Source organism: Giraffa tippelskirchi, chromosome X (genome assembly GCF_054371585.1).
Source record: "Giraffa tippelskirchi isolate mGirTip1 chromosome X, T2T-mGirTip1v1.2.pri, whole genome shotgun sequence".
Classification (NCBI taxonomy): Eukaryota; Metazoa; Chordata; class Mammalia; order Artiodactyla; family Giraffidae; genus Giraffa; species Giraffa tippelskirchi.
The window spans coordinates 78,933,578-78,951,839 of NC_137289.1; positions in this window are offsets into that span (position 1 = coordinate 78,933,578).

An 18,262-nucleotide genomic window follows, 5' to 3' on the forward strand; every position below is an offset into this window, starting at 1 on the left:
AGGATTTAGAAAGATAAGAAATAAACGGAGGAATGTGATATACAGCCCAGAGACCAACTTGAGTTACAATGTTATCACAAGAACACTTAAGAGGGAACTCTGAAGGACAACAATGATTTATGGAGACAGTAAATCTGGGTGAGGGGAAACTGAAGATGTCATACCTCTGACCTAATGCTTTTGTAAAAGTATAAAAGAAAACCTGATGCTTAAAATAAACATGCAGTCCAAATGAGTGAGAGGCTGCATCATTTGCCGACCCCGTTCATCCCTTCAGGGCGTTTCCCTGGCTGCTGGAGCTGGACTCTGGCAGGTTCTATGAAGATCTACAAGATCTAGAACTAACACCAAAAATGATGTCCTTTTCATTATAGGGAACGGGAATGCAAAAGTAGGAGGTCAGGAGGTAACAGGATTAACAGGCAAATTTGGCCTTGCAGTACAAAATGAAGCAGGGCATAGGATAACAGAGTTTTGCCAAGAGAACATACTGGTAAAAGCAAACACCCTCTTCCAATAACACAAGAGACAACTCTACACATGGACATCTCCAGATAGTCAATAGTGAAATCAAATTGATTATATCATTGCAGCTGAAGTTGGAGAAGCTCTTTTGTTATTCTTCAGTCATTCAGTCATGTCTGACTCTTGTGATCCCATAGATTGCAGCACTCCAGGCTTCTCTGTCCTTAACCATTTCCTGGAGCTTGAGAAAACTCACATCCATTGAATCAATGATGTTGCCAACCATCTCATCCTCTGTTGTCCCCTTCTCCTCCTTCCTTCTATCTTTCCCATGATCAGGGTCTTTTCCAATGAGTCAGCTATTCACATCAGGTGGCCAAAGTATTGAAGCTTCAGCTTCAGCATCAGTCCTTCCAATGAATATTCATGGTTGATTTCCTTTAGGATTGAATGGTTTGATCTCTTTGCAGTCCAGGGGACTCTCAAGAGTCTTCTCCAATATCACCATTCAAAAGCATGAATTTTTCCATGCTCAGCCTTCTTTATGGTCCAACTTTCACATTTATACATGGCTACTGGAAAAAATATAGCTTTAACTATATGAACCTTTGTCGGCAAAGTAATGTCTCTGCTTTTTAATATTCTGTCTAGGTTGGTCATACCTTTCCTTCCAAGGAGTAAGCATCTTATAATTCCATGGCTGCAGTCACCATCACCAGTGATTCTGGAGCCCAGAAAAAAATAGTCTTTCACTATTTCCATTGTTTTTCCATCTATATGCCATGAAGTGTTGGGATGAGATGCCGTGATCTTCGTTTTTTGAGTGCTGAGTTTTAAGCCAGCTTTTTCACTCTCCTGTTTCATCTTCATCAAGAGGGTCTTCAGTTTCTCTTCACTTTCTGCCATAACAGTGGTGTTATCTGTATATCTGAGGTTACTAACATTTTTACTGAAAATCTTGATTCCAGCTTGTGCTTCATTTAACCCGGAATTTTGCATGATGCAATCTGCATATAAGTTAAATTAAAAGGGTGACAATATATAGATTTAACCCACTCCTTTCCCAGTTTTGAACCATTTGTTGTTCCATAGAGAAGCTCCATACAGTCAGCAAAACTGAAGCTGACTGTATCTCAAATCATGAGCTTTTTATTGCAAAATTCAATCTTAAATTGAAGAAAGTAGGGAAAACCACTAGGCCATTTAGATATGACATCAAATCCCTTATTATTATATAGTGAGGGTGATGAATAGATTTAAGGGATTAGATCTAGTAGACAGAGTATCTGAAGAACTATGGACATAAGTTAGTAACATTGTAAGGTGGCAGTGACAAAAACCATCCCAAAGAAAAAGAAATGCAAGAAGACAAAATGGTTGTCTGAGGAGGCTTTACAAATAACTGAGGAAAGAAGAGAAGCAAAAGACAAGGCATAAAGGGAAATATATATTCAAGTGAATTCTAAGTTCCAGAGAATAGCAAGGAGAGATAAGCTGCCTTCTTCAGTGAACAATGCAAAGAAGTAGAGGAAAACAATAGAATGGGAAAGACTAGAGATCTCTCCAAGAAAATTCAAGAGAGACATCCCAAGATGGCAGAAAAATAGGACAGGGAGACCATTTTTTCCCTGACAAATACATCAAATGCCATATGCATGTGGAATAATTCTCACAGAACAACTTCTGGATACTGCTGGAAGGCACCAAATGTTGAGAAAGGCAAACCGATCTCCTCAGAATGAGATAGGGCTAAAGATAAAGATTAAAAAAAAAATTAAAAAAAAATGAGAGAGAGAGAGAGGATTTGGGGGCAGAAACCTGTGCCCTGGGGAGGGATTTGTGCAGGAGGGAATGTTTCCAAGTTCTCGGGAGCCCCCTCACAGGTAGAGATGGGGGCAGCTTCAGAACGTCAGAGGGGAAGAAGCAGAAACAGGTGCTTACAAAACAGAACAGAGATGATTTACCACAGAGATCATCACTGAACAGCACTTCCCACTCAAGAAGCAGCTTACATACCTGCACTGCAGACAGTTGGGGATGGGTGCTCTGGCTCAGGCTTTGGAGGTCAGATCCCAAGGAGAGGGGCTGTATTCACTACTGTGAATATACTCTTAGGGAGCTAGTACAGCTGAGGGTGTCCCAGGAAAAGCCTGCGACTTACACAGAGACAAGAGATTATTGCCTCAGGAATGGTCTGGCAGTATTCATTTTAACTTAGGGTTTGTTTTGCTCTCTTTTTTGACACCTGTTTTTATTTGTGGGGGCAGGGGTATTAACGTTCTCTTTATTGTTTTTTCTGTCCTCTTTATGTTCTCAGGAGAAATGAATTTGCTATTCGCTGAGTACTCCCCCTTCCTCAGCTCTCCCCATAGCTGAAACAACTGACCCACCTGTGTGATGTTAGCTCCTCATCAATCTTTAGATTCTAGAATGTTCAAGAATCTAGAACAAGTCAATCTTTTCTTTCTCCCTTCTTTTCTATTTGTGTTTGAGTTTCTTTGGGTGTTCTTGTCTGCTTATTGTTGCCTTCACCATCAGTCTTAGGGATTTATCTTCTTTTCTGTGTGGCCTGTGAAATCTTGATGCTATGGTAATGGATCAGGCCTGAACCCCTGAGGTGGGAGACCCGAGTCAAGGACTTTGGACTACCAGATAACTCTTGACACCATGGAATATGATTTGGTAAGAGCTCTACCAAAGGCCTCCATCTCAACACAGAGGCCAAGCCCCACTCAAAGGATAAGAAGCCCCAGTGCTAGATATCTCACTCCATATCTTTAGCAAAACAGGAAAACAAGCTTGCTCATTAGCAGAAAGGCTCCAGAAAGCCATACCAAGCCCACAGACAGCCCAAAACACACTATTGTTCATGGCACTACCCTTGAGAGAAACAAGATCCAACTCCATCTACCAGAAACGAGACACAAGTTGCCCCAACAAGGAAACATTTTGTCAAACCCTGCCCACAGGGGGGCAGACTCCACGATTAAGAGGTACTATGGTCTCTTAACAGAAGCAGAAAATATTAAGAAGAGGTGGCAAGAATACACAGAAGAACTGTACAAAAAAGATCTTCATGACCCAGATAATCAGGATGGTGTGATCACTCACCTAGCGCCAGACATCCTGGAATGTGAAGTCAAGTGGGCCTTAGAGAGCATCACTACGAACAAAGCTAGTGGAGGTGATGGAATTCCAGTTAAGCTATTACAAATCCTGAAAGATGATGCTGTGAAAGTGCTGCACAAGATATGCCAGCAAACTTGGAAAACTCAGCAGTGGCCACAGGACAGGAAAAGGTCAGTTTTCGTTCCAATCCCAAAGAAAGGCAATGCCAAAGAACACTCGAACTACCGCACAACTGCACTCATCTCACATGCTAGTAAAGTAATGCTCAAAATTCTCCAAGCTAGGTTTCAACAATACGTGAACTGTGAACTTCCAAAGGTTCAAGCTGGTTTTAGAAAAGGCAGAGGAACCAGAGATCAAATTGCCAACATCTGATGGATCATCGAAAAAGCAAGAGAGTTCCAGAAAAACATCTATTTCTGCTTTACTGACTATGCCAAAGCCTTTGACTGTGTGGATCACAATAAACTGTGGAAAATTCTGAAAGAGATGGGGATACCAGACCATCTGACCTGTCTTTTGAGAAACCTGTAGGCAGGTCAGGAAGCAACAGTTAGAACTGGACATGGAACAACAGACTGCTTAAAATAGGCAAAGGAGCACGTCAAGGCTGTATATTGTCACCCTGCTTATTTAACTTATATGCAGAGTACATCATGAGAAACGCTGGGCTAGAAGAAACACAAGCTGAAATCAAGATTGCCGGGAGAAATATCAATAACCTCAGATATGCAGATGACACCACCCTTATGGCAGAAAGTGAAGAAGAACTAAAGAGCCTCTTGATGAAAATGAAAGAGGAGAGCGAAAAAGTTGGCTTGAAGCTCAACGTTCAGAAAACTAAGATCATGGCATCTGGTCCCATCACTTCATGGAAAATAGATGAGGAAACAGGGGAAACAGTGTCAGACTTTATTTCTGGGGGGCTCCAAAATCACTGCTGATGGTGATTTCAGCCATGAAATTAAAAGACGCTCAATCCTTGGAAGGAGGGCTATGGCCAACCTAGATAGCATATTTAAAAGCAGAGACATTACTTTGCCAAGAAAAGTCCGTCTAGTCAAGGCTATGGTTTTTCCAGTGGTCATGTATGGATCCGAGAGTTAGACGGTGAAGAAAGCTGAGAGCCACAAAATTGATGCTTTTGAACTGTGGTGTTGGAGAAGACTCTTGAGAGTCCCTTGGACATGGGTTTGGGTAAACTCTGGGAGTTGGTGATGGACAGAGAGGCCTGGTGGTCTTCAATTCATGGGTTCGCAAAGAGTCGGACATGACTGAGCAACTGAACTTAACTGAACTGATGGTCTCCTAGACTGCAGAAAGGCGACCCCAAACACCATAAATTAACCAAAATGAGAAGACAGAGAAACATGCAGCAGCTGAAGGAACACTGTAAAAGCAATAAGACTAAACAAATGAAGGGGAAATAGGCAGTCTACATGAAAAAAAATTGAGAATATTGATTATAAATTTGATCCAAAATCTCAGAAATGAAATGGAGGCACAAATAAATAGACTGGAGACATGGATCAAGAAGATACAAGAAATGTTGAACAAGAACTTAGAAAAAATAAAGAATAGATAATCAGCACTGAACAACACAATAAATGAGATCAAAAATACCCTAGAGGAAACCAATAGCAGAATAATTGAGGCAGAAGGGTGGATAATTGAGCAGGACAATAGAATGGTGAAAATAACTGAGTGAGTGAAAGTAGTTCAGTCATGTCTGACTCTTTGAGACCCCATGGACGACACAGTCCATGGAATTCTCCATGCCAGAATACTGGAGTAGGTAGATTTTCCCTTCTCTAGGGGATCCTCCCAACCCAGGGATCGAACCCAGGTCTTCGACATTGCAGGCAGATATTTTACCAGCTGAGCCACAAGGGAAGCCCAAGAATACTGGAGTGAGTACCCTAGGATTTTCCCAACCCAGGAATTGAACCAGGTCTCCTGCATTGCAGGCAGATTCTTTACCAACTAAGCTATCAGGGAAGCCGGAAATAACTGAATCACAGCAGAATGAAGAAAAAAAATAATAAATGATAAAAAGAATTTAGGACAGTCTAAGAGACCTCTGGTACAACATTAAGTGTAACAAATTCAAATTGTACCAATATTCAAGTTATTTCCCAGTAGAAGAAGATGAAAAGAAAGGGTATGAGAAAATATCTGAAAAGATTATAGTCAACAGTTTCCTTAATATAGGAAAGAAAATAGCCGCCCAAATCCAGGAAGCTTAGAAAGTCCCATTGAGGATAAATTTAAGGAGAAAGATGCCAAGAAACATTGACCAAACTAACGACAATTAAACATAAAGAACAAATATTAAAAGCAGCAAATAACATACAAGGGGATCCTCTAAAGACTAACGTTATTCATTAGAGACTCTGCAGTTCAGAAGTGATGAAAGTAAAAATCTCCGACCATGATACTGTATCCAGCAAGGATTACATTCAGACTTGATGGAGAAATTAAAAGTTTTACAGATAAGCAAAAGTTAAGAGAATTCATCACTGCCAAACACCTTTACAACAAATGCTAAATGATCTTCTCTAGAAAGGAACTAGAAAAGAAAGAAAATGCCTACAAAAGCAAACCCAAAGCAATAAATAAATGATAATAGGATCATACATACCAATAACTACCTTGAATGTAAATAGACTAAATGAACCAACAAAAAGACACAGATTAGGGGAATGGATACAAAAACAAGACCTATATGCATGCTGTCTACAAGGGACCCACCTCAGACCTAGAGAAACATATAGACTGAAAGTAAGAGGCTGATAAAAGGTATTCTATGCAAATTGAAATCAAAAGAAATTGAGAGTATAAGATAAAACAGACTTTAAAATAATGAATATACTACCCAAAGCAATACACAGATTCAACGCAATCCTTATCAAACAACCAATGGTAATTATCACAGAACTAGAACAAAAATTTTCATAATTTGCATGGAAAGACATAAGACTCCAAATAGCCAAAATAATCTAGAGAAAGAAGAATGGAGCTGGAGGAATCAAGCTTGCTGACTTCACGCTATACTACAAAGCTCTCAGTTCAGTTCAGTTCACTCGCTCAGTCGTGTCCGACTCTTTGCGATCCCATGAATTGCAGCATGCTAGGCCTCTCTGTCCATTACCAACTCCCGGAGTCTACCCAAACCCATGTCCATCGAGTCAGTGATGCCATCCAACCATCTCATCCTCTGTGGTCCCCTTCTCCTCCTGCCCCCAATCCTACCCAGCATTAGGGTCTTTTCCAATGAGTCAGCTCTTCGCATGAGGTGGCCAAAATATTGGAGTTTCAGCTTCAACATCAGTCCTTCCAATGAACACCCAGGATTGATCTCCTTTAGGATGGATTGATTGGATCTCCTTGCAGTCCAAGGGACTCTCAAGAGTCTTCTCCAACACCACAGTTCAAAAGCATCAATTCTGTGGCTCTCAGCCTTCTTCACAGTCCAACTCTCACATCCATACATGACCACTGGAAAAACCATAGCCTTGACTAGATGGACTTTTGTTGGCAAAGTAATGTCTCTGCTTTTAAATATGCTATCTAGGTTGGCCATAGCCCTCCTTCCAAGGATTAAGCATCTTTTAATTTCATGGCTGAAATCACCATCAGCAGTGATTTTGGAGCCCAAAAAAATAAAGTCTGACACTGTTTCCCCTGTTTCCTCATCTATTTTCCATGAAGTGATGGGACCAGATGCCATGATCTTAGTTTTCTGAACGTTGAGCTTCAAGCCAACTTTTTCACTCTCCTCTTTCACTTTCATCAAGAGGCTCTTTAGTTCTTCTTCACTTTCTGCCATAAGGGTGGTGTCATCTGCATATCTGAGGTTATTGATATTTCTCCCGGCAATCTTGATTTCAGCTTGTGTTTCTTCTAGCCCAGCGTTTCTCATGATGTACTCTGCATATAAGTTAAATAAGCAGGGTGACAATATACAGCCTTGACGTGCTCCTTTTCCTATTTTAAGCAGTCTGTTGTTCCATGTCCAGTTCTAACTGTTGCTTCCTGAGCTGCATACAAGTCATCAAGATATCATGGTTTTGGCAGAAAAACTGAAATATAGATCAGTGGAACAAGACGGAAAGCCCACAGATAAATGCATGCAACTATGGGCATTGTATTTTGACAAAAGGGACAAGTATATATAATGGAGAAAAGATAGTATTTTCAATAAATGGTGCTGGGGAAATTGGACAGCTACATGTAAAAAAATGAAACTAGAACACTTTCCAACACCATACATGAAAATAAGCCCAAAATGTATTAAAGATTTAAATGTAGGAACAGAAACTATGAAATTTTTGGAGGAAATCATAAGGGGAAATCTCTTTGACATAAATCACAGCAAGATCTTCTATGAAGGGTCTATAGGAATCTATAATCAAGGTGAAAAGACAGTCCTTAGAAGGGGAGAAAGTAATCACAAGTGAAACAACTGACAAAGGATTAATCTTCAAAACATACAAGCAGCTCATGCAGCTCAATATCAGCAAAAAAAAAGTCAAAAATTGGGTATTTAACCTAACCAGACATTTCTCCAAATAAGACATAGAAATGGCTAATAAATACATGAAAAGATGCTCAGTTTTGCTCATTATTAGAGAAATGCAAATCAAAACTACAATTAGGTATCACCTCACACCAGTTAAAATGGCCATAATCAAAAAATCTACAAACAATAAATGCTGGAGTGGGTGTGGAGAAAGGGTAATCTTCTTGTATTATTTGTGGGAATGTAAATTGATACAGCCACTCTGGAGAACAGTATGAAGATTTCTTAAAAATTAGGAATAAATCTACCATATGACCTAACAATTACACTTCTTGGCATATACCCTGAGGAACCCATAATTGAAAAACACACATGTACCCAATGTTCGTCACAGCACTATTTACAATAGCTAGGGCACAGAAGTAATTTAGATGTCTGTTGACAGATGAATGGATTAAAAAGCAGTCATGTACATACATACAATGGAATATTACTCAGCTGTAAAAAGAAACACATTTGAGTCAGTTCTAAAGAGGTGGATGAACCTGGAGCCTATTATATAGAGTGGAGTAAGTCAGAAAGAGAAAAACTAATATTATATATTAACATATATTAATGGAATCTAGACAGATTGTACTTATGAACCTATTTGCAGGGCAGCAATGGAAACACAAACATAGGGAACAGATTTGTGGACACACTGGGGGAAGGAGAGGGTGGAATGAATAGAGACAGCAGCATTGAAACATATACATTACTATATGTAAAATTAGATAGCCAGTGGGAATTTGCTATATGATGCAGTGAGCTCAATTCCAATGCTCTGAGACAACCTAGAGAAGTGGGATGGGGTGTGAGGTGGGAAGGAGGCTCAAGAGGGAAAGGACATATGTATACCTATGGTTGATCATGCTGTTATATGGTAGACTCTAACACAATATTGTACAGCAATTATCTTTCAATTAAAAATAAATAAATTAGAGCTGCAAAAATTATATAATCTGAAGGGTGTTAATATCCAGAATATAGAAATAACTCCTACAACTCAACAACAGCAGCAATAAGAAAACAATATAATTTAAAATGTGCAAATTATTTAAATAAGAATTTCTCCAAAAAAGATACACAAATAGCTATTAATTGCATGGAAATATGCTCAATATAATTGTTCTTGAGTAAGTTGAAAATCAAAACCACATTAACACTTCACACCTACCTTCATAGATGCAATTAATAAAGTGGAACATATTGTTTCCATGGGTATGCAATAACTGGATCACTTATGCTTTGCTGGTGGGCATCTAAAATGGTATACCAACTGTGGAAAACAGTTTGAGAGTTTCTCAATAGTATAAGGTAAAACTACTGTATTTGCATACAAAAATGATTGAAAAACAGAGACTGAAACAGATATTTGTACACTAGTATTCATAATAATATTACTCACAACAATCAAAAGGTGGAAGCAACCCAAATGTACATTGAAGGATGGATAGATTAACAAAATGCGTAAAGTGAAGAAGACCTAAAGAACCTCTTGATGAGGGAGAAAACAGAGAGTGAAAAATCTGGCTTAAAACTCAACATTCAAAAAAACTAAGAGCATGGCATCCAGTCCCATTACTTCATGGCTAATAGAAGGGGGGAAAGTGCAAGCATGCCAGAATTTATTTTCTTGGGCTTCAAAATCACTGCAGATGGTGACTGCAGCCATGAAATTGAAATATGCTGTCTCTTTTGAAGGAAAGCTATCACAAACCTAGACAACATATTAAAAAGCAGAGACCTCACTTTGCCAGCAAAGGTCCATACAGTCAAAGCTTGTCATGTATGGACATAAGAGTTGGACAATAAAGAAGGCTGAGCACTGAAAAAATTGATGCTTTTGAATTGTGGTGCTGGAAAAGACTCTTGATGGCCTTTTGAAGGCTAGAAGATCAAGCCAGTCAATAATATAGGAATTCAAACCTGAATATTCATTGGAAGGACTGACACTGAATCTCCAATACTTTGCCCACCTGATGAGAAGAGCTGATTTAATGGAAAAGACCCTGATGCTGGGAAAGATCGAAGACAAAAGGAGAAGGGGACGACAGAGTATGAGACGGTTAGATAGCATCACTGACTCCGTGGACATGAATTTGAACAAACTCTGGGAGATAGTGAAGAAACCCTGGCATGCTGCAGTCCATGGGGTTCCAGAGTTGGACACAACATAGCGACTGAACAACAACAAACTATGTAGATTCAATGAAACTTTACATATATATATATATATATATAAATAAAAATTTTGACATATGCTACAACATGAATGGACCATTAGAATATTCTGCTTTAAGGCAAATATTATATGATTACACTTAATAGGTACACAGAACAGGCAAATCCATAGATACAAAAATTAAAATGCAGGTTACCAAGGCTGAGAGAAGGAACAACAGAGAGTTATTATTTAGTAGTTACAGAATTTTTGTGGTGGGCAAAGATGAAAAAGTTTTAGATATAGCTAGTGGTGATGGTTACACATTACTGTGAATGTATTTAATGCCATCAAGTTGTACAGTTACAGACAGTTACAATTGTATGTATATCTAACTACAATAAGAAGACATACACTAGCCTAAGTCACAATATTATATCATCATTTATTTGATAAACAGGCAAAATTAGAGGAGATGGACATGCTTTGATGTCCTAAACTTGGTATATTTGTAGATATTCTGTGGAACAAGATGGATGTACTTCTATGGCTTTAATCATGCTTCTTCATTTCTCTTTTTATTGTGCTTTTAATCCTGCTTCCCCAGTGCTCCTTCCCAGAAGTTACCTTCAGTTCATGAAGGGATATTTCTATTGTAGAATTTTAAATTGAATAATTCCTAACAAAACATACAATCTGATCTTATTTTAAACACTATGAAATTAAGATTAAAAAGGACTAAGGACCTGTCAAGATTTCCACAGTCAATTAGAGTCACAGGTAGGAATGGAGAGAAATTCACTTAGGGTATATTAATATTAAAATGTATAAAAGTTGCATGCGACATGAGGATGAAATGACTTGGGTGTGGCTTAAGTTTTATAGTGAGATTTTTATATTTGAGCATTTGAGGACAGTTCATGCACAAGCTGTACGCCAGATCATTCAATAACAAAATAATCATATCCTGGATCTGAATTTATTCAGGATGATGAAGTGCAATCAATAATTATGTATATTTTGGAGAGGAAATTCACATTATTTTGCATGGCTTCTTCTCTTTCAAGTCACAAGCAAAATGTCATCCTTTTAAAGAACAGTTCCTTGGCCACCCTACCAACTATTCCCCATGGCTCTACATCATAGTATCTTCCTTATTTGCTTGATAGTATATACCGTACCCAGAACACTAATTTATTTGCTTGCGTATGGTTCCTCTCTCTTTATTGGAACATAAAATTCTCATACACCCTTTTCCACCGTTGTGGGCCTGGTGCCTAAAATAGTATGTGGTACAGAAAAGGCTTTCAGTAGATTCCTGAATGAGCAGATGAAACCAAATACAGAAGGCAAACAGGGTGAAAGCAGACAAGATGGCTATAGAAAACTCTAGTGCATTTAAGTAGGAGAGTGATGCAGAAAGATCATTGAGTAGGACTTTCTGACCATGAAGCAAAACCCTAATGAAATGTGAGCAGTAGAGAAAAGGTTAGACAGCAGGGGGTTGTACTAAGTGTGGGTTAAACACACAGAATGAAGTAGGGTACAATTCAGAGCTTCATGTGGGAGGTCTGTGAGCTGCACTATCCTAAGCCAAGTGGGAGTTTCCTCTAGAGGTTATGCAGCTTTATCTCTGTTTAGTCTATAAGTAAAAAATGTTTCTGAAACCTACAACACTTGTTACATATAGACAGAGTCATAATTTAATATTCAGTTAGCTGTGAAGTATAATTGATCTCATACTTAAAAAAAATCTGTTAATTACTACCTGAAAATGATTGTTTGAATTTATGTAACAACTTCTTCCAAGACTGAAGAGCTTTCCACACTGGAAGTAAAATAAATACTCCCAGTGATGGGTACTGTGTCTTGGTGAGACATCAATCTTCAGATATCATGAATCTAGGTACTAGATTACTGAAGTTCCTGAAATCCCACTTGGGTAATCTATAGACAAACTACCAAATCAGAGGAGCTCACAGTGGCACCCTAGGGACAAATAATGTAACTCTATTTACTCTACTTATTCAAGTTCTGTTAAAGTAAATATGAAAAAAAAATTATGAAGTCTTGGGCTCTAAATTTTATTTTTATGTATAAGCCTAGCAATTGGCCCCTATTTTGTGTACAAGAACGATGACTCTATTAAAAAGGGCTACAAAGTGGCAGAAGTGCATATTTCTTCTCTAAGCACAGTAAAAAATCACCTCTTATTTCCAGAGTCATAAATTTGGTATACTTCTTACTTTGCTTATTTACCTTGTTGGCACAGTATTACACAAAATGTTGTTTTTCTATTTGAGTATGACAAGATCATAGATTATTCTTTCCTTCTTCTTTATGTTCTTTGCTTCTTCTTTTAATATTGAAAAATAAACCAATTCAATTTTTCCCTAGTCCCTTGGAATCTGTCTTCTTCCTCTGCTACTTGATTTGGATATTCAGCCTCTGAAAACCTTTCTTTTATTTAATCCCAGCCTCCTGTGAAATATCTTTTCATTTTTTACCTTTGTGTTTAAAATCACTCCTACTCTCCACTTAAACTTCATTAAGCTATCATTGGCATTGGTCTCTTAATTTGATGTGTGATCTTTCCACATGTTTGATTACATTTTGCACTTCTCCTTTCCTCTACACTGGCCTTTAAAACCTAACACTCCCCATGCTCTCAACTGTAATTATTTCTGTATGGCATGCATAACCCTTGGGAAAACACTGATTTACCTTTTATCACTTTTTTATCATCCCTCTGTCCCTTGCCTCCATTGTACTAGCCTGCTCAATTTTATCATGCACTTCCAGAAGATGTCTGTGGCTAGCTTTGCTGAATATCACACAGCTAAGTTTTCTATCCCTTTAATTAAAACTCAGATAAGATAAATGACTGGTTAACTCTTCCACATCTCCCAACAAAGCTAGTCTAAGAAGTGTGGTTTTCTCCAATATTTTGATGTTGCTGCAAATGGAATAATTTCATTTTTAATGGCTGATTAATATTCCATTGTATATATGTGCCACATCTTCTTTATCCATTCCTCTGGCTATTTATTATAAATAGTGCCGCCATCAACATTGAGATGCATGTATCTTTTCAAATTATAGGTTTTTTTTTTCCAGAAAAATGCCCGAGAGTGGATTGCTGGATCAAATAATAGCTCCATTATCAGATTCTTAAGGAACCTCCATTATCTTCTCAATAATGGCTGTGCCAATTTGCATTCTCATCAACAGTGTAAGGTGATTCCCTTTCTTTCACACATTCTCCACTATTTATTTTTTTGTAGAGTTTTTTGATGATGGCCATTTTGACCATTGGGAGGTGATACTTCATTGTTGTTTTTATTTGCATTTCTCTGATAGTGATTTTGAGCATCTTTTCATACACTTTTTGTACATTTGACTGACTTCTTTGGAGAAATGTCTATTTTGATCTCCTACTCACTTTCTTTATTGGATATTTTTCTTTATACATATAGAGCTACATGAATTGTTTATATATTTTGGAGATGAATCCTTTGTGGGTTGCATCGTTTGCAGAAATGGTCTTCTATTCTGTAGGTTTTCTCTCTGTTTTGTTTATGATTTCCTTTGCTGTTCAAATGGTTTTAAGTTTAATTAGGTCCCATTTATTTTTATTACCATTATTCAAGGCACCAGACACACAAAGGTATTGATGTGAATTATGTCAAAGAGTGTTCTGCTTTTTTTTTTCCCACTAGGAGTTTTATAGTATATAGATTTACTTTTAGATTTTTTTTCAAATAAATTTATTTATTTTAGTTGGGGGCTAATCACCTTACAATATTGTAGCAGTTTTTGCCATACATTGACATGAATCAGCCATGGGTTTACATGTGTTCCCCTTCCTGGACCCCCCTCCCACCTCCCTCCCCATCCCATCCCTCTGGGCCATCCCATTGCCCTGGCCCTGAGCATTTGTCTCATGCATCGAACATGGGATGGTGTTCTGCTTCACATATGATAATATACATGTTTCAATGCTATTCTCCCAGAACGCCCCATCTATTTTAAATTTATTTTCTGTGTGGTGTTAGAGAATGATTTAGTTTTATTATTTTACATGTAGCTCTCCTGTTTTCCCAGTATCACTTATTAAAAAGACCATTTTTATTCTCGTTCATATTCTTGTCTCTTTTTTCATGCATTATCTGACCATAGGTTGATTGGTTAATTTCTGGGATTTCTATTCTGTTCCAGTGCACTACCACTGTTTCTGAGCCACAACCATACTGTTTAGATTACTGTAGTATAGTCTGGAGTCAGGGGGCCTAATTCCTCCAACTCCATTTTTCTTTCTAAAAACTGTTTTGGCTACTCAGGATCTTTTATGTTTCCACACAAATTTTAAGATTTTGTTGTTGTTGTTCTTGTTATTTTTCAGTTACTCAGTCCTGTGTGACTCTTTGTAACACCATGGACTGCTGCAGGTCAGGCTTCCCTGTCCTTCACCATCACACAGAGCTTGCTCAAACTCAAGTCCATTGAGTCGGTAACGCCACCCAACCATGTCATCCTCTGTTATTCCCTTCTCTTCCTGCCTTCAATCTTTCCCAGCATCAGGGTTTTTTTTTTTCTAATGAGTCAGCTCTTCACATGTGGTGGCCAAAGTATTGGAGCTTCAGCTTCAGCATCAGTCCTTTCAATGAATATTCAGAATTGATTTCCTTTGGGAGCAAATAATTTGATCTCTTTGAAGTCCAAGGGACTTTAAAAAGTCTTCTCCAACACGCCAGTTAAACAGCATCTATTCTTCGGTGCTCAGCCTTCTTTATGGTCCAACTCTCACATCCATACATGACTACTGGAAAAGCCATAGCTTGGACTATTTGGACCTTTGTTGACAAAATAACGTCCCTACTTTTTAATACACTGTATAGGTTGATCATAGCTTTTCTGCCAGGGAGCAAGCGTGCTTTAATTTCATGGCTGCAGTCAGTATCTGCAGTGATTTTGGGGCCCAAGAAAATAAAGCCTGTCACTGTTTCCCCATCTATTTGTCATGAAGTGATGAGACCAGATGCCATGATCTTCGCTTTTTGAATGTTGAGTTCTTGGCCAGCTTTTTCACTCTCATCTTTCACCTTCGTCAAGAGATTCTTTAGTTCCTCTTCGCTTTCTGCCATAATGGTGGCATTATCTGCATATCTGAGGTTATTTGTATTTCTCCCTGCACTCCTGATTCCTGCATGTGTTTCATCCAGCCTGGCATTTCACATGATGTACTCTGCATAGAAATTAAATAAGCAGGGTGACAATATACAAGGAACCTTGTATCCTACAAAAACAAGGAGTCTTGATGTACTCCTTTCCCAATTTGGAAGCAGTCAATTGTTCCATGTCTGGTTGTAGCTCTTGATTCTTGACATGCATACAGGTTTCTCAGAAGGAAGGTAAGTTGATCTGGCATTCCCATCTCTTTAAGAATTTTCCAGAGTTTGCTGTGATCCACACAGTCAAAGTCCTTGGTGTAGTCAATGAAGCAGAAGAATATGTTTTTCTGGATTTTTTTTTCCTTTTTTATGATCCAATGGATGCTGGCAATTTGAGCTCTGGTTTCTCTGCCTTTTATAAATCAGATTGAACATCTGGAAGTTCTCCAAGACTACTTTGAGAATATTGAGCATTATTTTACTAATGTGTGAAATTAATGCAACTGTGTGGTAGTTTAAACATTCTTTGGCATTGCCTTTCTTTGGGATTGAACAGAAAACTGACGTTTTCCAGTCCTATGAACACTGCTGAGTTTTCCAAATTTGCTGGCATATTGAGTGCAGCACTTTGACAGCATCATCTTCTATGATTTAAAGTAGCTCGGCTGGAATGCCATCACCTCCAGTAGCTTTGTTCATAGTGAGGCTTCCTAAGGCCCACTTCACTTTGCACTCCAAGATGTTTGGCTCTAGGTGAGTGATCACACCATCATGGTCATGAAGATATTTTTTGTACAGTTCTGTGTATTCTCACCACCTCTTCTTAATATTGTCTGCTTCTATTAGGACCATATCATCTCTGTCCTTTATTGTGCCCATCTTTGCATGAAATGCTCCCTTGGTATCACTAATTTTCTTTAAGAAATCTGTAGTCTTTCCCATTCTGTTGTTTTCCTCTACTTCTTTGCACTGATCACTGAGGAAGGCTTTCTTATCTCTCCTTGCTATTCTTAGAATCTCTGCATTCAGATAGGTATATCTTTCCTTTTCTCCTTTGCCTTTTGTTTCTCTTCTTTTCTCAGCTATTTGTAAGGCCTACTTTGACAACCATTTTGCATTTTTGCATTTCTTTTTCTTGAGAATGGTCTTCTTCACATCTTCCTATGCAATGTTAAGAACCTCTGTTCATAGTTCTTCAGGCATTCTGTCTGTCAGATCTATTCCCTTGAATCTATTTGTCACTTCAACTGTATAATGGTAAGGGATTTGATTTAGGTCATACTTGAATGGCCTAGTGGTTTTCCCTGATTTCTTCAATTTAAGTCTGCATTTTGCAATAAGTAGTTCATGATGTAAACCACAGTCACCTCCCAATCCTGTTTTTGCTGACTGTATAGAACTTCTCCATTATCAGCTGCCAAGAATAAAATCAATCTGATTTTGGTATTGACCATCAGGTGATGTCTATGTGCAGAGTCTTCTCTTGTGTTGTTGGAAGAAGGTGTTTGCTATGACAATTGTGTTCTTTTGGCAAAACTCTGCTAGCCTTTGCCCTGCTTTATTTTGTACTCCAAGGCCAAACTTGCTTGTTACTGCAGGTATCTCTTGAATTCCTACTTTTGTATTCCAGTCCCCTCTGATAAAAAGGACATATTTTTTTGTGTTAGTTCTAGAAGATATTGTACATCTTCATATAACCATGCTGGGAGCCATGGAAAATTTCCACTAGTAATTTCATAGGGATTGCATTAAGCTGTAGAATCTTTTAGGTTGCAGTTATTTTGACACTATGAATTCTCCCAATCTATATGGGTTACCTTTGATTTCTTTCATCATCATTTTTTTTAATTTATTTACTTTAGTTGGGAGCTAATTACTTACAATATTGCAGTGCTTCTTGCCATACATTGACACGAATCAGCCATGGGTTTACATGTGTTCCCCATCCTGAACCCCCCTCGCACCTCCCTCTGCATCCCATCCCTCTGGGTCATCCCATTTCCCCAGCCCTGAGCATTTGTCTCATGCATTGAACCTGGAGTGGTGTTCTGTTTCACATACGATAATATACATGTTTCAATGCTATTCTCTCAAAATGTCCCGCCCTCACTTTCTCCCTAAGAGTCCATAAGACTGTTCTATGCATCCATGCCTCTTATTCTGTCTTGCATATAGGGTTATCATTACCATCTTTCAAATTCCTTATATATGCATTAGTATACTGTATTGGTGTTTTTCTTTCTGGCTTCCTTCACTCTGTATAATGGGCTCCAGTTTCATCCATCTCAATAGAACTGATTCAAATGTATTCTTTTTAATGGCTGAGCAATATTCCATTGTGCATATGTACCACAGCTTCCTTATCCATTCGTCTGCTGATGGACATCTAGGTTGCTTCCATGTCCTGGCTATTATAAACAGTGCTGTGAACATTGGGGTACACGTGTCTCTTTCAATTCTGGTTTCCTCGGTGTGTATGCCCAGTAGTGGGATTGCTGGGTCATATGGCAGTTCTATTCCCAGTTTTTTAAGGAATCTCCACATTGTTCTCCAGAGTGGCTGTATCTCCACACCCTCTCCAGCATTTCTTGCTTGTAGTCTTTTGGATAGCAGCCGTTCTGGCTGGCGTGAAATGGAACTTCATTGTGGGTTTGATTTGCATTTCTCTGATCATCATTGATGTTGAGCATCTTTTCATGTGTTTGTTAGCCATCTGTATGTCTTCTTTAGGGAAATGTCTGTTTAGTTCTTTGGCGCACTTTTTTAAATTGG